The following is a 21,400-nucleotide window of genomic DNA, read 5'->3' on the forward strand; positions in this document are numbered from 1 at the left end:
AGGGGGGTGGCGGCTGTACCTGTTGATGCGGGGGCACAGAGGGGCCCGCCACCGCAAGGGAGCTCCCATCAGAGGAGGAGTCGCTGTCACTGCTGTCAGCTCCTGTCCCCGCCGTGGAGCTCCCCTCACCCTCCGTCCCACTGGTGACTTTAGACTCCGTTGTTTCGCCCTCCAGGGCCAAGTGGAATGCAGGTCCCTCCTGCTCCGGTGCCAATGCTCCTCCGCCTGATGATGCTATTGCACACAGGAACAGGGAGACCACCAAAAGGGGGGGGAAGACAGAAGAAAGACATGTTCAGTGCATGCAACACCACTACCGTTGGCGGACACTACAGACACAGCAGCCCTCTGCACTACGCCATGCACTTATAGTTCCTAGATTAATCACATGCCCATGGGGTACAAGGCCTAAGCCTAATTGCTGCACACATGGAAGTCACAGGAGCCTGACTAGGTGTAGATGGCACTAACCACTAGTGGGGTTAGGGTGCCATTGAGCCTGCCTCACAAGGGACCTTGCCTACCAAGCTCGCCCTGGCCTAGGGGAACCCACTGAAGACACCTCGTAATGCGCGCAGAGTCAGCTGAATGGAAGTATACTCACCCCCTTGTGGCTGCTGTGATGCCCTCAAGCGCCCATCCAACTCCGGATACGCTACTGCCAGCCTGAAGTCACAGCAGAACTTGCAGTGTAGGTCCTCTCCTGTTGAAGGTCAGGTATCGAGTGAGTGAACAGACAGAAAAAGGCGGTCACGTCCGCGGCAGTGCGTACCGTCACTGCCGGCGTACATCGTCATTGGCTCCTCTGACCCATAGGGTCCAATGTTAACCAGTGCAAGATTGTGCTGTGGTCTTCAACCGCCTACCGCGACGATGTACAACGCCAGCACAGTTACCTCATATCCCCTTGTCCCACCTTACAGGTCAGGCAGCCGCCATTTCAGGGGGCCACATGGCATTAATATGAACTGCGTCACACCAATGTAGGCCTTGCATACAGACAGTAACAGGCACATTGAGGATTAATAAATGTGTGCAAATGACATTTTGTGATACCTCAGTGTTGGCTGACTCTCTGCTCGCTGTTCTCGTCCATAGGGCACGTCTGCTGGGGCAGGTGATGAGATGGCGGCATCCTCCGGTGTACAGACCCCTGGTGGACCTGTCGACAATGGAAGAGAGACACGTAATAGTCACCTACAGACTTGATCGTGCAACAATCCATGAATGTGTGCCCAGTTGGAGCCAGACCTGATGTCAGCTATCCGCCATCCCACAGGAATCCCCCCTCTAGTTCAGGTCCTGTCAGTACTCCATTTCCTGGCAAGTGGTTCCTTTCAAACAACAGTGGCCATTGCATCAGGGATGTCCCAGCCAATGTTCTCTAACGTGTTGTCCAGAGTGTTGCCTGCCCTGCTGAAACACATGCGCAGCTACATCGTGTTCCCTCAGGTGGAGGATTTGCCCACAGTGAAAGGTGACTTCTATAACCTGAGACATAGCCCCAACATCATAGGTGCCATTGATAGGACACATGTGGCCTTGGTACCCCCCCCGCAGGAGTGAACAGGTGTACAGAAACCGGAAGAGCTACCATTCTATGAATGTGCAGATGGTGTGTTTGGCCGACCAGTACATCTCCCATGTGAATGCTAAATTTCCTGGCTCAGTGCTTGACGCTTACATTCTGAGGAATAGCAGCATCCCTTATGTGATGGGGCAACTCCAGAGGCACCGTGTGTGGCTAATAGGTGAGGACAAGGACCCTATACAGTGTGAATAGTTGTCTGGGTATGGGGTTGTCCCTAGGGGTTAGTGTGTGTCTAACAGTTGTCCCTCAACATTTGCAGGTGACTCTGGTTACCCCAACCTGTCATGGCTACTGACCCCAGTGAGAAATCCCAGGACAAGGGCAGAGGAACGCTACAATGAGGAACATGGGCGAACTAGTAGGGTGATTGAAAGGACCTTCGGCCTCCTGAAGGCCAGGTTCCGGTGCCTCCATATGACAGGTGGTTCTCTCTACTTCTTACCAAAGAAGGTGTGCCAGATCATCGTGGCCTGCTGTATGCTGCAGAACCTGGCTTTGTGAAGGCAGGTGCCTTTTCTGCAGGAGGATGGTCCAGCTGGTGGTCTTGTGGCAGCTGTGGAGCCTGTGGACAGTGAAGAAGAGGAGGCAGAAGAAGAGGATATCGACAACAGAAACAACATAATCATGCAATACTTCCAGTGAGACACAGGTAAGAAGATGTCACTGCATCCCACATCTCAGACTCATGATAGTTCAAACAATAGTATGTCACTTTCACCCAGTGTATGGACCCTGACTTGTCACTTTGCCTTTCCATTTCACAGATGTGGGTCCCACTTTGTGTCCTCTACTATATTTCCTCCAGGCCTACAGCTGTGTTACATCGGTATGTGAAAAATGTAATTGCAATAACCATGAAATATAGCAAAGTCAATTACACGTTTGTGAAAGCACAGACTGACTCCAGATTGTTTTGTGATTGAAGTGTGTTTATTTCTGTGCAAATAAGTGGAGGGGGTTGTAAAATGGGCAGGGGTGATGGTGGAGGAATGTCCATGGCAGAGTCCAGTCTATTTGTTTCACAGGTGCATTGTCCAAAGGGGCATAGGAAGTGGAGCAATGGCAGTTTAAGGATGGACAGGGTGACAAAGTGGGACAGAAGGGTGACATTCAGGGGGGTCTCATTTCCTGGCGGGGGTCTTGGCAATACTCTCTGTTTTGTTCCTGGATCTCGGAGAACCACCCCGCAAACTGTCCCTATCTGCAGGGGGTGGGGTGCTGGTGTCGTGTTCCTGTGGCGGTGCCTCCTGTCCACTAGCGCCGGCGGAGGTGGGGAGGGCAGGTTATCGTCCAGGCTAGTGTCAGGGGCCACTTGTTGTGCCACAGTTTCCCTCCTGGTGTTGACAAGGTCTTGCAGCACCCCTGCAATGGTGACCAGGGTGTTGTTTATGGACTTCAGGTCCTCCCTGATCCCCAGATAGTGTTCCTCCTGCAGCCGCTGGGTCTCCTGAAACTTGGCCAGTACAGTTGCCATTGTCTCCTGGGAATGATGGTAAGCTCCCATGATGTTGGAGAGGGCCTCGCGGAGAGTGGGTTCCCTGGGCCTGTCCTCCCCCTGTCGCACAGCAGTCCTCCCAGTTTCCCTGTTTTCCTGAGCCTCTGTCCCCTAAACCGTGTGCCCACTGCCACTGCCCCCAGGTCCCTGATTTTCTTGGGTTGGTGGGTTTGCCTGGGTTCCCTGTAGTGGTGGACACACTGCTGCTTGACGTGTCCTGGGGACAGAGGGATGGGCCCGCTGGGTGGGTGCTGTGCTGGTGTTTCCTGAGGGGGGTGGGTCTGTGGTGGCTTGTGCCAGTGTCAGGGGAACCGACTGTCCCGAGGTCACTGATGGGCCAGGCTGGTCATCTTGATCCAGTTGTGCAGAGCTGCTGTCATCACTGTGGGTCTCTTCTGTGGGAGGACTGGATATGTCTGGTACCTCCTGTCCGGTGAAGTTGGGTTGGGGTCCTGCAGGGGTGTAAAGGCATGATTATTGCATCTGTGTGTGCTTGGTGTTGGGATGGGTGGGTTGTGATAGTGGGGCATATGTGAGGTGTTGGAGTGATGGGGGTGAGGGTGGGAGTATGTGGTGGCATGCAGGTAGGGTGGGGGATATAATAGTAGAGCTTGGACTTACTAGAGTCCAGTCCTCCTGCTACTCCTGCGAGGCCCTCAGGATGCAGTATTGCCAAGACCTCCTCCTCCCATGTTGTTAGTTGTGGGGGAGGAGGTGGGGGTCCACCGCCAGTCCTCTGTACAGCAATCTGGTGTCTGGAGACCACGGAACGCACCTTCCCCCGTAGGTCGTTCCACCTCTTCCTAATGTCATCCCGTGTTCTGGGGTGCTGTCCCACTGCATTGACCCTGTCGATGATTCTGCGCCATAGCTCCATCTTCCTTGCAATGGAGGTGTGCTGCACCTGTGCTCCGAATAGCTGTGGCTCTACACGGATGATTTCCTCCACCATGACCCTGAGCTCCTCCTCAGAGAACCTGGGTGTCATTGAGGTGCCATGATGTGGTGTGGGTGATGTGTGAGGTGGTGTGTCTTGTGATGTGTGCGGGGATGTGTTGTTGTGTGTTTGAGGTGCGTGGATGTTGTGTGGATGCTGGTGTTGTTTATGGTGGTGTCTCTCTCTGGCGTGGTATCAGAATTCTGGTAGTAAGGGTTTGTGGGTGATGTGGGTGTTTTTTTTTTATATTGATTGGGTGTGTGGGTGTGGTGTGTGTATGTAAGTCAGGTGTGTGTATTTCGAATTGTCCAATGTGGTTGTGTTTTGTAAGTGTGTGTGTATTTTTAGCGCGGCGGTGTGTACCGCCAATGGAATACCGCGGTTGAAAGACCGCTGCGTGGATTCGTGGGTCGTGAAAGTGTGGGCATATTCCTGTTGGCGTGAGGGTGTCGGTTTTGTTATCGCCAGTTTATCACTGACCTTTGGTGTGGCGGACTTGTGTGGGTGTCTATATTATGGTGGATTCCGAGCTGTGGGTTGTAATAGCTGTAGCGGAATTCCGCGGGCACAGCGGTATGTTGGCGGTCTTCTGCACAGCGGTAAGCGGGATTTACCGCCAGGGTTGTAATGAGGGCCCAAGTGTTTTATAGAAAAGTCTTAGAAGGTCCTGAAGGTTCGGTCTTCTCCTCTGTGATGACCTTGGTTTGTTAGTAGGAGGGTTGAACTAAACAAACCACTTTGCCATTCCTATTTATGCTAGAGGTATGGATGGTATGCATTGGATTGTAGGTGATGTTGAGAAAACAAGGTCGAGGATGTGGTCTTTGGCGCGTATTGGTTGTGTTACACTCAGTCTGGTACAGCATGTATCGAAGAGGCTGTCTCTTGTTTTTTTGTGTTTCTTTTAGATCGTTAGACCCTGGGGAGGGGAATGTGGGCGTGTCAGAATGGACAAGGTGGTGAGGAGAGCATAGAATTCATTAATTAAGTCCTTGTTCTGCGCGGGGTGACCTGTAGATCAGATTGAAACTCAGACTGCATGTCAGCAGCCCTGTGGACCTCTCTCGGAAGGTAGCAATTTCCCTGAGTGTTACTTGCTTCCCTGGGGTGCAGGACCAGGAGGACTTATGGATCTAAGTGAGGCCTCCTCCCTTCTTATGTGCGTGGTCCATATGATGGATGCTGTAGCCTGATGGAAGAATTACATCTAGGGTGTGCCACGATATGGATGTGGACCTCACCCATCACAAGGGTGTTTCTTTGAAGAGGGTATCAATGTTTTGTGTGTGGAGAACAAATACAGCCATAATTTGAGTGCATTCAGCCCAATATCCCACAGGGTCACTATGCCACTGCATTTGTTACATTATTAATAGGTGCATCCTTCAGAGGAGCCTCTTCTTCTTAATCTTGCGGCCATAGTCCAGTGCTGCCAGGCCCAAGTGATGCTTGGTCTCTCCTGTCCTTTGCTAGCCCCAATCCTATGCCCCCCGCCACTCCCCAGACATGATCCAGGGCTGTAGTGTAGCAATGGTACCATGAGTCCTGATGCAAGCAAAGTAAATTGGCATCCTGTCCACTTGCTTGTAAGAAAAACTCAGCTATAGTGTGGGTTCCCTGGGTTCCTAACATCCCTGACTGTGGTGCCATAACACCTGATGCAATATTGATAGCTATACTCCAAGAGGGCCTCGTCCCATGGGTTTCACAGCCATGATCAGAGCCATGGTCCAGCTCCACCTTTCCTGGGCCTCACAGCCCTTGACCCTGGTGGCGAGACCCTGGGAGGGAAGGACCCCAATCCAGCACTGTAATGTGGCACCAAGGAAGATGGGAAAGTATAATTGCACCAGGCCCCATGACACTATTGCTAAGTAAAAGTGCCTCCTCGCTCCTGTTCACTGGTTGCACAGTAAAAGACTCTTAATTTAGGTGTACTGGGCACCTAATATCCCCGGATCCTGGTGCTACTGCACCTGCTGCACTATTAAAGACAATGGCAATATGCAAGGACCCATATGGGGGCATAGTACAGAAGGTGCACTGGCACCATGCCCTAGGGGTATTAGGTGCCCAATGCACCCAAATTGCCTACATTTTACAGTGCTGCCAGAGGACAATAGTGTGTGTTTCTTTTTCTTTTTTTTTTTTACTTAGCGACCCCGTTCACTAGCTGCACTGTAAATTACAACCTGAATTTGGATACAGTAGGCACCTAAAATCCCAGGGACATGGTGCCACCTCACCTGCTACTCTGTTGATGCTTATAAACCGACATGGGCCCATACACATATATGTGAAATTTCAATATGCAGCAATTGCCTAGTACTTTAAGACCCAGGTGAGAGGGCATTTCCTCTTGCAGTGTTAGGCTTTGGCTGGGACGCCAAAGCCCAGGAGGGGGACCCACTCCCCTGTTCCTCACAGTTATGGCTTAGTGCTGTGAGGCTCAAATCAGGAGAGGCCCACATCCCTGGGCCTTGCAGCTATGTCCCAGTGATGCAAGTCCCAGAGAAGGGAGCCCTTCAGCCATGTTCTACTGTACTGAGGCTCATGGGAGGGTTGTCCCATCCTCTAGGCCTTGCAGCCATGGATAATATGAGGCCTAGTGTAGAGGGCTCAACTGCCCTGAGCATTGCAGCCATAGTCTAGCACTGCAAGACACAGGAGAGGGAAACCCCTCACTTGGATCTTGCAGCCATAGTCTTGCACTGCAAGACACAGGAGAGGGAAACCCCTCACCTGGGTCTTATAGTTATTGCGTAGTGCTAACCCACAGTTACAAGGGTCTCCTTCCCTAGGTCCCGCAGCTATAACCCAGTGTTGTCAGGTCAAAAGGAGGGGAAGGGAGCCATGGTTTAGTGCTACGAAGCCGAAGGGAGAGGTACCCCCTCCCCCTGGCCTTGCAACAATGATCTAGCGCTGTGAAATGCAGCGTAGGTGCCCTTTTTTCTCTCCCTTTGCAGGGCCTCACGGCTGAGAGAGACAGAAAAAGAGGGCATTGCTGCGGGGCCCCAGGGTTACGAGCTAAGAGCCGGGCCCTGGGCTACTGCCTACAGTGACCGTGCGTAACAACGGCCTTGGTTCCAGTGTACTGCACAAATTTTCGCCAAATTTCTTTAAAAATCGTTGTGTCTCTTCCTTCATGTTCATGTTACTATTTTGTCACTTCAGGCACTCCGCACCCGTCACTAACTGCCGGTGTTACCGGTAAACATATTCAATAGTCTATAAAACATTAAGAATGATGGAATGTGCTTTTAGTGCTAGTATGTGGAATTAATACGTGAAGAGGGAACAGCAGAAGGGTAACGTAATAGGAGAACGGGAAAAATATACAATAAAAGGATGAACGTGAAAAAGATTTGCAGCAAGAAGTAGTCAGAGTGAGATTCCGTGGTACATTTCCTGTGAGAGGGTTCTGCATGCTTGCTAGCAGCATCATTTTCTGGTATCCATCCTTTTCTGAGCGAAAAAATGAATAAGAGACATAAAGACTAAGGTGGTCATTACAACCCTGGCGGACGGTGTTAAAGCGGCGTTAAGACCGCCAACAGGCCGGCGGTAAAAATTTTGGAATTACGACCGTGGCAGAAACCGCATACAAAGACAGCCACTTTAACACTCCCACCGCCACGGCGGTACAAACAAACAGCTCAGCGGTCACCGCCAACAGACAGACGGAGGACAATGTACCGCCCACACTATTATGACCGGCCAATCCGCCACCTTTTCCAGGGCGGATACACAGCGGATAAAAACACGGCGGAAAGAGGAATTTCAAAGGGAAAACGCTCACCTCTACACACTCCTCGAGGAAGGAGGACACCATGGAGCCGGAGCTCCATATTCTCCCTGCAATAGCCTTCCTGCTCCTGTACCAGGAGCACCAACGCCGGCGGCGAAGACTACGGTGAGTACTGCACCTACGACACAGGAGAGGGGGAGGCAAAAAACAGGGACACACACACACGCAACACCCCCACCCCCACCCTCACCCACTACAACACACACACCAATGCATATCTATACATTACAGCCACACCCCCGAACACCCCCGGAAGAATGCAAAGACAAAAGGAAATGAGTGTAACTATTGTAATATATCAAAATTCAGTAAGCAAAAATATACATATATACACTATTAACAAAATATACACCAAGATTAGTAGTCCAGGTAGTGCACCATTTATAGTCCGTGGACCACTGGGCCCAAAATGCATGGGCGAGGCCCACACACAATACCAGATCAAAACAGAGAGAACACTGCAGGGGCATCAGATAGAAATACAACAGGCACATCAGGGGGAAGGGAAGGGTGGCACCTCAGCCGGATGAGTGCACGACGCCAGATCCACAAGTGGCCTCCATGCCCATTGATGAGAGACTGTGGCTTTGCACTCCCCAGGATACAAGTCCATACAGTGGGTGGTTTGCCCACTGCTGCATCCTGGGGAGTGCAAAGCCACAGTCTCTCAAGTCTCTACAGTGGGTGGGTTGCCCACTGTTCCATCCTGGGGAGTGCAAAGCCACAGTCTCTCAAGTCTCAACAGTGGGTGGTTTGCCCACTGCTGCATCCTGGGGAGTGCAAAGCCACAGCCTCTCAAGTCTCTACAGTGGGAGGGTTGCCCACTGTTCCATCCTGGGGAGTGCAAAGCCACAGTCTCTCAAGTCCATACAGTGGGTGGTTTGCCCACTGCGGCATCCTGGGGAGTGCAAAGCCACAGTCCCTCAAGTCTCTACAGTGGGTGGGTTGCCCACTGTTCCATCCTGGGGAGTGCAAAGCCAGTCTCTCAAGTCTCTACAGTGGGTGGTTTGCCGACTGCTGCATCTTGGGGAGTGCAAAGCCACAGTCTCTCAAGTCTCTACAGTGGGTGGTTTGCCCACTGCTGCATCCTGGGGAGTGCAAAGCCACATTCTCAAGTGGATGCCTGTCTCCACTGGTTCTGGAGGGGGCTTGGTGCCCAGAGTGCTTCATCCTGCCAAGGACAGACATAGTGGATGTCTTTATCCACTGGTTATGGAGGGGGACTGGTGCCCAGAGTGCTTCATCATGCCAAGGACAGACGTAGTGGATGCATGTCTCCACTGGTTCTGGAGGGGGACTGGTGCCCAGAGTGATTCATCCTGCCAAGGACAGATGTAGTGGATGTCTTTCTCCATTGGTTCTGGAGGGGGCTTGGTGCCCAGAGTGCATCACTCACCCCGTGACGGTCCCTGTTGAGTTAGTGCCCCTGCAGCTTATGGGCTAGCGGTGCTTGAGTTGGCGGTGCTTGCCCTGTTCAGCGGTGATTGACTTGGCCGTCCTTGCCCTGTTCAGCGGTGCTTGCCCTGTTCAGCGGTGTTTGAGTTGGCGGTGCCTGCCCTGTTCAGCGGTATTTGCCCTGTTCAGCAGTACTTGACTTGGCGGTCCTTGCCCTGTTTAGCGGTGCTTGCCCTGTTCAGCGATGCTTGAGTTGGGGGTGCCTGCCCTGTTCAGCGGTGCTTGCCCTGTTCAGCGGTGCTTGGCTTGGCGGTCTTTGCCCTGTTCAGCGGTGCTTGACTTGGCGGTCCTTGCCCTGTTCAGCGGTGCTTGCCTTGTTCAGCGGTGCTTGACTTGGCGGTCCTTGCCCTGTTCAGCAGTGCTTGACTTGGCGGTCCTTGCCTTGTTCAGCAGTGCTTGCCCTGTTCAGCGGTGCTTGACTTGGCGGTCCTTGCCCTGTTCAGCGGTGCTTGACTTGGCGGTCCTTGCCCTGTTCCGCGGTGCTTGCCCTGTTCAGCGGTGCTTGACTTGGCGGTCCTTGCCCTGTTCAGCGGTGCTTGACTTGGCGGTCCTTGCCCTGTTCAGCGGTGCTTACCCTGTTCAGCGGTGCTTGAGTTGGCGGTGCCTGCCCTGTTCAGCGGTGCTTGCCCTGGTCAGCGGTGCTTGACTTGGCGGTCCTTGCCCTGTTCAGCGGTGCTTGCCCTGTTCAGCGGTGCATGACTTGGCGGTCCTTGCCCTGTTCAGCGGTGCTTGCCCTGTTCAGCGGTTCTTGACTTGGCGGTCCTTGCCCTGTTCAGCGGTGCTTGCCCTGTTCAGCAGTTCTTGACTTGGCGGTCCTTGCCCTGTTCAGCGGTGCTTGCCCTGTTCAGCGGTGCTTGCCCTGTTCAGCGGTGCTTGCCCTGGCGGTCCTTGACCTGTTCCGCGGTGCTTGTCCTGTTCAGCGGTGCTTGACTTGGCGGTCCTTGCCCTGTTCAGCGGTGCTTGCCCTGTTCAGCGGTGCTTGACTTGGCGATCCTTGCCCTGTTCAGCGGTGCTTGCCCTGTTCAGCAGTTCTTGACTTGGCGGTCCTTGCCCTGTTCAGCGGTGCTTGCCCTGTTCAGCGGTGCTTGACTTGGCGGTCCTTCATTGCCCAGCTGGACTGGGGCTGCCGGTCCTTAATTAGTCAGCTGGGCTGTGGCTGGCGGGGCCCTCCTGAGTAGCTGGGCTGTGGCTAGCGGGGCCCTCCTGGGCTGTGAATGGCGGGATCCTCCTGGGCAGCGACGATGGGGCTGGCGATGGCCTCCTGGGCAGCTGGGCTGTGGCTGGTGGGGTCCTCCTGGGCAGCGACGATGGGGCTGGCGGTGGCCTCCTGGGCAGCGACGATGGGGCTGGCGGTGGCCTCCTGGGCAGCGCCGATGAGCCTGGCGGTGGCCTCCTGGGCAGCGACAATGGGGCTGGTGGTGGCCTCCTGGGCAGCGACGATGGGGCTGGCGGGGCCTTCCTGGCCAGCGGGGATGATGGCGATCTTCTCCGCCGTGCTGCTCCTCCCAGACTTGCCGGCTTTCTTCTGGCCCTTCCCCACCTTGGGAGGAGTCACAGCTGAGTCCACACTCCCACCGGGACCCCTGGGAGCGGCTTGGGTGTCTGGAGTCTTCCCCCTCTCCCGCCGGCCACTGGCCAACTTCTGGTGCTTCACAGGGGGGGGGACTGGCTGTGCTGTGGCTCCGTGACACACTGGCTGTCCTGGTGGCCGGTGCACTCCACATACCTGTGACAACAGGCACCACTGGTCCCGGAGATTTTGTGGCTGAGGTGCAAGTTCGGGACCTATGAGTTGGACGGGGGTGGTGGGAAATAGGTTAAGGGTGGACAGGAAAAGTTGTTTGGAGACACTGGGACGGGTAGCTGGAGGGGGTTTGGGAGTGGAGGAAGAGGTGGTGGTTGTAGGAGGTGTAAGTTTTGTGGCTTTGGGTGCAGGTGCATGCGCTGGAGGCTGTTGTGAGGTGGATGTATGTTGGGTGGGTGTGTGCCTGCGTTTGTGTATCTTCGGAGGGGGCGTCACAGACACACTGGGAGAGGACACAGGGGATGTGTGAATGGTAGTGGGGGTGGTGACTGCACGTGAGCGGGGTGTGGTGGTGGGTGTGCTGGTGCGGGACGTAGTGGCTGTAGAGGTAGTGCATGCAGGTGTGAGTGTAGACGAGACTGGGAGGAAGGAGGGAGACGACGAGGAGGGGGACACAGTGGAGGCAGTGGATGTTGGTGTGTCTGTATGTGTGTGATGCTTGTGTGAGTGCCTGTGGGATGTGTGGTGCTTATGTTTGCCTGAGCTTCCCTTGTGTGGTGAGGTGTGTGCAGGCTGGTCTGATGGTGTGCTTGGGATAGGCAGAGGTACAGGGGATTGGGTCTGGGTGGAGGGAGTTGGAGGGGGGAGGCTAGACACAGGGACAATGGCTGCCATCAGTGCTGAGGCCAGAGTTTGAAAGGATCAGTGAAGGGCCGCTTGACCAGAATGAATGCCCTCCAGGAATGCATTGGTTTGTTGCAACTCCCTTTCTACACCCTGGATGGCATTCAAAATGGTAGACTGCCCAACAGTGAGTGACCTGAGGAGGTCAATGGCCTCCTCACTGAGGGCAGCAAAGGAGGGTGGGCATCACCTTCGCCCCAGGCACCTCAGCCCCTGCCCCTGTCACCTTCTCCAACTCCTCCGATGTGAAGGCAGGGGCCCTTTCCCCAGACGCACGAGCCATTCCCTCTTCCAGACCGAGGTCACAGCAGCACTTGCAGTGTAGGTCCTCTCCTGTCGAAGATCAGGTATCGAGTGATAATACAGATAGAAAATGGCGGTCATGTCCGTGGCGGTGCGTACCATCACCGCCGGCGTACATCGTCATTGGCTCCTGGGACCCATAGGGTCCAATGTTAACCAATGCAGCATTGCGCTGCGGTCTTCGACCGCCTACCGCGACGGTGTACAACGCCAGCGCAGTTACCTCACATCCCATTGTCCCACTTTACAGGTCAGGCAGCTGCCATTTCAGGGGCCCACATGGCCTAATTACCAACTGCGTCACACATACCTAGGCCTAGTCTCAACACACATACAGGCCACATTTTGGGTATGAATGGTGTTCTGTGTAGACTGTGGGTACATACCTCTGAGTTGTTTGACTCTGTGCTTGCTGTTGTCCTTCATAGGCACCGTCCACTGGGACATGTGAGGAGATGGCGGAATCCTCCGGTGTACCAACCGCTGGTGGACCTGTCGACAATGGAGGAAAGAAATTTGATTATCACCTACAGGTTTGACCGTGACACAATCCAGGAACTGTGTACACAGTTGGAGCCTGATCTGATGTCAGCAATCCGCCATCCCACAGGAATCCCCCCTCAAGTGCAGGTGCTATCAGTGCTCCATTTCCTTGCAAGTGGGTCTTTTCAAACAACTGTGGCCATGGCATCAGGGATGTCCCAGCCTATGTTTTCCAACGTATTGTGCAGAGTGTTGTCTGCCCTGCTGAAACACATGCGGAGCTACATCGTTTTCCCTCAGGTGGAGGATTTGCCTACAGTGAAAGGTGCCTTCTATGCCCTTGGACATATCCCCAACATCATAGGTGCCATTGATGGGACACATGTGGCTTTGGTCCCCCCCACAGGAGTGAACAGGTGTACAGGAACCGGAACAGTTATCATTCCATGAATGTACAGATGGTATGTTTGGCAGACCAGTACATCTCACATGTGAATGCCATGTTCCCTGGCTCAGTACATGACGCCTACATCATGCGGAATAGCAGCATCCCTTATGTGATGGGTCAACTCCAGAGGCAGCGTGTGTGGCTATTAGGTGACTCTGGTTACCCCAACCTGTCATGGCTACTGACCCCAGTGAGGAATCCCAGGGCCAGGGCAGAGGAACGCTACATTGAGGCCCATGGGCGAACTAGGAGGGTGATCGAGCGGACCTTCGGCCTCCTGAAGGCCAGGTTCAGGTGCCTCCATATGACAGGTGGATCCCTATTCTACTCACCAAAGAAGGTGTGCCAGATCATCGTGGCCTGCTGTATGCTTCACAACTTGGCTTTGCGACGACAGGTGCCTTTTCTGCAGGAGTATGGTCCAGATGGCGGTGTTGTGGCAGCTGTGGAGCCTGTGGACAGTGATGAGTAAGAAGCAGAGGAAGAAGACATGCAGAACGGGGACTCAGTCATCCAGCAATATTTTCCTGTGAAACACAGGTGAGAATACATTCCTGCCTACTACATGCACTTTTACACTTCTACCTCTATCCTGTCTGTCGATTTCACCCAGTGTATGGTCACTGAGTTGTCACTTTCCTTTATGGTTTCACAGGTGTGGGTCCCAACGTGTGTCATCTGCTTAGATTCCTCATGGACTAGAGCTGTGTGACATAGGTAGGTTGACATTGCTATTTCATGAACATTTTGTCACTGTAATTGCAAATACACTATTTCGAAATCACAGACAGACTCCAGATCTTTTGGTGCGTTAGGTGTGTTTATATAAATACAAAATATTGAAGGGGGAAGTTAAATGGTGAGGGGTGATGGCGAAGGAGTGTCCATGGCAGAGTCCAGTCTATTAGTTTCACAGGTGCATTGCCCATATGGGCATAGGAAGTGGAGCTGGGGCAGTTTCAATATGGACAGGGTGACAAAGTGGGACAGTGGGATGACAATCAGGGTGGTCTCATTTCTTGGCGGGGGTCTTGGCATCGTGCTCTGTCTTGTTCCTGGATCTCAGGGACACTCGGTTAGAGTTCCTTGGCTAAGATATATTATGACCTTTTTTAAAAACATGGGCTGCGAAGCATATTACCAAAACCCACAATCACTGGAAAAAATAACCAGGAGAGATTTGAGGGCTCTGACCTTGAAGCACTTGGATGAACAGAGATGGGAAGTGGAATCAAAAAAATCTACAGTAATGTCTAACCAACTAATTCTGTCGACGGATGCAGTCCAGCCCTACTTAGTAAGTGTGGTAAATCCCCGACATCGATTTGTTCTTACAAGATTCCGCTTAAATATCTTCCATCGGCTAGTAACCTTTTCGATTATGTGTGACTGGAGTACAGTTTTAAGAGTATGTCCATGTGATGCAAAAGCTCCCCAATCTACAATGCATGTGGTCTTCTTTTGTAAATTTTATGATATTCCAAGAAAACGTTTTTTATTGCCTTTTTTAAGATCGACTAATTTGCGTCAGTGCCGTGACGCGTATTTCAGCTTACAGATTTTATCCTCTATTGAAATGTGTGGAATTTTAGCAAACTTTTTATGTACAGTACTCTCTGTAAGGAAGTCTATGGGCGTACTGAACTAATTTTATTTGAAAATTTGGAATTTCCGGTAAACTCCTCACTCTCTAGAAAATACTGTAATTGAATTCGATTTTGCACTGATGTAAATTTATCAAGTTTTATATACCTGTCCTTGAATGAATTAACGATGTGTTTTATTATCTTCCCTATTTATTTATAATTTTTCTTATACATATTTATTAATGTGCCATTACTTGATACTTTTATGGCCTGTTGAAAGCCGAATAAAGTCTGTTTGATGATGATGAACATTTTGTCACTGTAATTGCAAATACACTATTTCGAAATCACAGACAGACTCCAGATCTTTTGGTGCTTTAGGTGTGTTTATATAAATACAAAATATTGGAGGGGGAAGTTAAATGGTGAGGGGTGATGGCGAAGGAGTGTCCATGGCAGAGTCCAGTCTATTAGTTTCACAGGTGCATTGCCCATATGGGCATAGGAAGTGGAGCTGGGGCAGTTTCAATATGGACAGGGTGACAAAGTGGGACAGTGGGATGACAATCAGGGTGGTCTCATTTCTTGGCGGGGGTCTTGGCATCGTGCTCTGTCTTGTTCCTGGATCTCAGGGACCGTTTGCGGGGTGGTTCTCCATCTGCAAGGAGTGGGGTGCTGGTGTGGTGGTCCTGTGGCGGTGCCTCCTGTCCACTAGCTCCGGCGGAGGTGGTGGGCAGTTCATCGTCCATGCTAGTGTCAGGGGCCCAGCACCCCTACGATGGTGCCAAGGGCAGAGCTGATGGTTCTGAGTTCCTCCCTGAAGCCCATATACTGTTCCTCCTGCATGCGCTGGGTCTCCTGAAACTTGGCCAGTACCGTTGCCATCGTCTCCTGGGAGTGGTGGTATGCTCCCATGATGGAGGAGAGGGCCTCGTGGAGAGTGGGTTCCCTTAGCCTGTCCGCCCCCTGTCGCACAGCAGCCCTCCCAGTTCCCCTGTGTTCCTGGGCCACTGTCCCCTGGACCGTGTGCCCACTGCCCCAGGTCCCTGTTGTTGGGGTGGTGGGTTATCCTGGGTTCCCTGTAGTGGTGGACACACATCTGATTGACGTGTCCTGGGGACGGAGGTATGGGCCCGCTGGGTGGGTGCTGTGCTGGTGTTTCCAGAGGGGGGAAGGTCTGTGGTGGCCTGTGCCTGTGTGAGGGGACCCGACTGTCCCGAGGCCCACAATGGTCCAGGCTGGTCATCTAGATCCAGGTGGACAGAGGTGCTGTCATCACTGTGGGCCTCTTCTGTGGGTGGAGTGGAGATGTCTGGACCCTCCTGTCTGGTGACATTGGGTAGTGGTCCTGCAGGGGTGTAAAGGCATGATTATTACATCTGTGTGTGTCATGGTGTGCATGACATTCCTGTGTGGGGGCTTGTGTGATGATGGTTTAGGGGGGTGTCTGGGTATGTGCAGTGGGCATGCTTTAGTGATGGGTGTCCATGCGTTGGTGTTGCATGCAGGGCTTGGTGTTGGGATGTGTGGTTTGTGATATTGGTACATTTGTGAGGAGTTGGAGTGATAGGGGTGGGGGCGAGGGTGGGGGTATGTGATAGCATGCAGGTAGGGTGGGGGATATGGTAGTGAAAGATTTGACTTACCAGAGTGCATTCCTCCAACGACTCCTGCGAGGCCCTCAGGATGCAGAATCGCCAAGACCTGCTCCTCCCATGTTGTTAGTTGTGGGTGAGGAGGTGGGGGTCCGCCGCCAGTCTGCTGAACTGCCTGGTGGTGTCTTGAGACCACGGAACGCACCTTCCCCCGTAGGTCGTTCCACCTCTTCCTGATGTCGTCCCTATTTCTTGGGTGTTGTCCCACTGCATTGACCCTGTTGACTATTCTTCGCCACAGCTCCATCTTCCTTGCAATTGAGGTGTGCTGCACCTGTGATCCAAATAGCTGTGGCTCTACCCGGACGATTTCCTCCACCATGACCCTGAGCTCCTCCTCCGAGAACCTGGGGTGTCTTTGCCGTGCCATGGGGTGGTGTAGGTGATGTGTGGGGTGGTGTGTGTGGTGATAAGTGTGGTGATATGTAATGGTGTGTGGTGTTTTGTGCGTGGAAGTAGTGTGGGTGATGGTGTTGTGTGCCTGTGGATGCTAGTTTGTGGATGGTGGTGTCTCTCTCTGGCCTTCTCTCTGTTATAGTGGTCGTAGGGGTTTGTGGGTGATGTGGGTGGGTGTTTTATATTGTAATGGGTGTGTGGAAGTGGTGTGTGTATGTGTGTCAGGTGTGTGTAATTTGAATTGTCCAATGTGGCTGTGTTTTGTAAGAGTGTGTGTATTTTGAGCGCTGCGGTGTGTACTGCCAATGGAATACCGCGGTTGAAAGACCGCGCGTGGATTCATGTGTCGTGATAGTGTGGGCGTACTTCTGTTGGTGTGACGGTGGAGGTTTTGTTTTCGCCAGTTTATCACTGACCTTTGGTGTGGCGGACTTGTGTGGGTGTCTGAATTTTGTCGGATTCCGAGATGTGGGTCATAATAGCTGTGGCGGAATTCCGCGGCGGTGTGTTGACAGTCTTCTGCGCGGAGGTAAGCGGCTTTTACCGCCAATGTTGTAATGACCCCCTAAGTCAAACTATCCAAAGAAGCCCGAAGCAGTTGTGATAGACTGCTCACAGACCTCTGCATGACAGGGTTACATAATCTGCTTCTCTGGTTTTAGCTCTTTGGTGACTCAGGTTGAATAATAAAAGTCTGTGAGACTAGCAGGTAACATTTTATTTTCAGCAGTTGCCGGTGATCTATGTCTGACAGGATCTGGCCCAAGTACATTGCTTCCCGTGTCTCTTTTTGTCTCTCACAGAGACTGTAACAGCCACAAATCAGAGATGATTGTAAGGCTAGGTAGGGAAAACACTCTAAACCCAAATGTGTACAGTGCTAAGACACTGATCCATCACTGCTCACGCTCATTGCACCCCTCTATTTGCAACCACTAGAGCAGAGCCTGAATAAAGGCCCATGATAAGATTGCTCACAGCTGGGACTTCTGTCCATCATTATGTCCGGTGAAGCCGCCGCCCACAGAGCAGCTCCTCCTCACCACAAAATCACCACAAAATAGTTTTAAAACATATACTCTGAGCGCCATCATAGGCTTACTTTAGGCCTCCTACTAGGCAAGTGCACACAAGTGACACGGTGGTCTGGTGCAGAAGGTTCTACGCAGAGAACATTGCTGAAGCAGCCAATCTTCACCAGTCCACCCAGAGGAAACTGCGTGCTGCTAGACTGATTAAAATACCCAGGAAACCATACTAAAGGGCCTTGCTCACTTTCATAGTTCAGTTTAATTTACTTTCGGTTTCATTTAGTATAGTGCACTTAATGCAGTCACTAACGGATTCAAGCCATGCCTCTTTCAGTAACTGTGTGGCATCCAAGAAGAGAAATGGGTACTTGAGCCCACACGTGCCTAGGTAGTTCCTGCTACATCCCCAGGAAATGCCTCTTCTTGCATCAGCATGTTAGGAGAGCGTCCACCCCAATCACCTTTCACTATCTAAGCCTGATGCTGGACTAACCAAGGTGTGGTGTTGATTCATAGGTTATGGACTCAAGAGATATAGACCATATCTATGATCTCTACTTTTTTGCCTTTTCAGCAATAGCACATGTCGTGCAATATAGTATAACCTTGATTACAAATAAATTATAGTTTTTTTTGTTAATATGAGATAATGTTTCTGTATACACATGTCCATTTTTTTAGGCTTGCATACTAATGTTATTTGTTAGCCTTATGGCTGAGAAATCCTTCTCTGACAATTGCTTTCATGTATATGATAATTATGTAAATTATACATTATGGAGAAACCTAACGCCCGACAACAGTCTGCCTGCCAAACTCTAAATCTGCCCTAAAGTTATTTTTGGAAAGAGGAAACGGGAGGGTTAGTGCCCTCAATGTTAGATCAGTATTCACTGGGAGAGTATTATCTAGCCAGCAACTTTGTTTCCTTGCAAGTGTTGGTGGGTCCTTGTAGGAAGTAGGCTCTGTGTATATACTATCTCAAAGTAAGGGATAGAGGTTGATAGAGCATTAGTATTATCTAAGGGGAACACCTGGACTCTGCACACTATTATTACCACTATTTGTGGTGGTGTGGTTGAGCAGTGGGCTTATCAGAGGGTAGTGTTACGCATTTGTTGTACACACACAGGCAATGAATGGGAACACACCGGCAATGACTTAACTCCAGGCCAATAGGTTTATACATACAAAAATATTATTTTCCTAATTTATTTTAGAACCACAAGTTTCAGAATTCAAGTAAATACATAAATTGTAAGGTACTTGGCATAGGTAAATATGGAACTTTGACAATAAACTGTGTACCTTATTGTTTTACTTCATTTTTGCCAAAACTATTTTAAAAGTGGACAGTGCAAAAATCAACAGTTCCTGGGGGAGGTAAGTACAAGTTAGTTTAGCAGATAAGTAAAGTACTTACAAGTTCAGTCTCTGGGGTTGACTTGAACACTCAACAGTGGGCTGCCTATGCCCCAAACACCCAGCACCAGCAACACAGGGCCGGTCAGGTGCAGAGGTCAAAGAGGGGCTCACACAACATAGGTGCCTATGGAGAATAGGGATGTTCAGGTTCCAGTCTGCTAGCAGGTAAGTACCTGTGTCCTCAGGGAGCAGACCAGGGGGGGTTTGTGGAGCACTGGGAGGGTCACAAACAGGCACACAAAATACACCCTCAGCGCCACAGGGGCGGCTGGGTGCAGTGTGCAAAGTAGTTGTCGCGTTTACTATTGAAATCAATGGAGGGGTCACTCTGGCAATGCAGGCAGAGCACAGGAGGCTTCTTGGGCCAGCCACTGACTGGGCAACAATGAGGGCCAGCTGCTGGTCACTCTTGCACCGGTAGTTGTTTCCTCTCAGGCCAGGGGGCTGCGGGTGCAGTGCTTTTTCCAGGCATCGGTTTCTTTGTTACCGGGCAGTTGCGGTCAGGGGGAGCCTCTGGATTCTCTCTGCAAGGCCGCCGTGGGGGTGCAGGGAGGCCATCTCAGGGTGTCCACATCATGGGAGTCGCCTGGGGGTCCTCACTGCAGTTGCAGTGTTGGTTTCCCTGGACACAAGCTGGGGGCATTGGGTGCAGATTGTTGGGGACTCATGTTTCCGGAGTGAGACTGGAGTCCCTTTAAAGATGGTTTCTTCTTGGATGTTCGGACAGAGCCGCTGTCCACTGGAGTTTCTTGGTTGCCAGGAAGTACTTGGAGTTGACCGAGGTCGCTGGTCCCGCTGGATGTGTCGCTGTTGCACTTTCTTTGAGACTGGAGACTGACTTGGCCCCAGCCATACTCGCCTGTTGTTGTCTCCATCTTCTCTGTGGTGCTTTCAGGTCAGCAGTCTTTCTTCTTGTTCAGGTCGTCAGGAAATCTAAAATCCTGGGTTCAGGGTCACCACTAAATACTAAATTTAGGGGTGTGTGAGGGCAGTAGCCAATGCCCACTGTTCTTGAGGGTGGCTACACTCTCATTGTGCTCCCTCCCTTTGGGGAGGGGAGCACATCCCTATCCTTATCCCTATTTGGCTAAATCCTCCAAAACAAGATGGAGGATTTTCCAAGGAGGGGGTCACTTCAGCTCTGGTCACATTAGGGGCGGACCAGGCTGAGGGGGTGACTCCTTGTTTTTCTCATTATCGCCCCGGACTTGCCGCCAAAAGTGGGGGCTGTGTCCGGGGCCGGGCATCTCCACTAGCTGGAGTGCCCTGGGGCATTGTAACATGAATCCTGAGCCTTTGAGGCGCACTGCTAGGTGTTACAGTTCCTGCAGAGGAAGGTGTGAAGCACCCCCACCCAGTACAGGCTTTGTGCTCTCTGAGGCCAGAAACAAAGGCTCTCACCCCATGGGGTCAGAAACTCTGGTCTGTGCCAGCCTACCACTGAGATGTCAGGAAGTCCTGCACTGAAGGATTGGGTAAAATACAGGGGCATAAGATGCACACAAACACTGGTATCAAACTTCTCAGAATAATAAACCCACACTGACATCAGTGTGCATTTATTGTGCTGAGAAGTTTGATACCAAACTTCACAGATTTCAGTGTAGCCATTATGGAACTGTGGAGTTCATGTTTGACAAACTCCCAGACCATATACTCTTATGGCTACGCTGCACTTACAATGTCTACGAATTGGCTTTGACATTGTAGGGGCATAGTGCTCATGCAGCTATGGCCTCACCTGTGGTATAGTGCACCCTGCCCTAGGGCTGTAAGGCCTGCTAGAGGGGTGATTTACCTATGCCACAGGCAGTGAGTTGTGGGCATGGCACCCTTAGGAGAGTGCCATGTTGACTTAGGGGGTCATTCTGACCTTGGCGGTCCATGACCGTCATGGCGGAGTGCGGCGGAAGCACCGGCAATGGGCTGGCGGTGCTTCCTGTGCGATTCTGACCGCGGCGGTAAAGCCGCGGTCGGAAAAGGGGAGCCGGCGGTTTCCCGCCGGTTTCCCGCTGGCCCAGGGAACCCGCCATGGCGGCGCTGCTTGCAGCACCGCCATGGGGATTCCGACCCCCTTACCGCCAGCCTGTTTCTGGCGGTGTCCACCGCCGGAACCAGGATGGCGGGAACGGGTGCCGTGGGGCCCCTGGGGGCCCCTGCACTGCCCATGCCACTGGCATGGGCAGTGCAGGGGCCCCCTAACAGGGCCCCACAAAGATTTTCACTGTCTGCTTAGCAGACAGTGAAAATCGCGAAGGGTGCCACTGCACCCGTCGCACCCCTTCAACTCCGCCGGCTCCATTCCGAGCCGGCTTCATTGTTGAAGGGGCTGTCCCGCTGGGCCGGCCGGCGGTCTTCT

At 52.2% G+C, this 21,400-nt stretch overlaps 1 protein-coding gene and 1 long non-coding RNA gene across 2 annotated transcripts in view; one reads left to right on the forward strand and one right to left on the reverse strand.

The window, feature by feature from the left end:
- The window catches only part of LOC138299809 (uncharacterized), a 282,390-nt gene that overhangs the window by 260,002 nt on the left and 988 nt on the right, over window positions 1-21,400 (forward strand). The window lies entirely within an intron of this gene.
- Window positions 1-21,400, reverse strand: part of LOC138299803 (alcohol dehydrogenase 1-like) — a 204,689-nt gene that overhangs the window by 104,784 nt on the left and 78,505 nt on the right. The gene's annotated exons all lie outside the window — the stretch shown is intronic.

The sequence above is a fragment of the Pleurodeles waltl genome, chromosome 1_2 (genome assembly GCF_031143425.1).
Source record: "Pleurodeles waltl isolate 20211129_DDA chromosome 1_2, aPleWal1.hap1.20221129, whole genome shotgun sequence".
NCBI lineage: Eukaryota > Metazoa > Chordata > Amphibia > Caudata > Salamandridae > Pleurodeles > Pleurodeles waltl.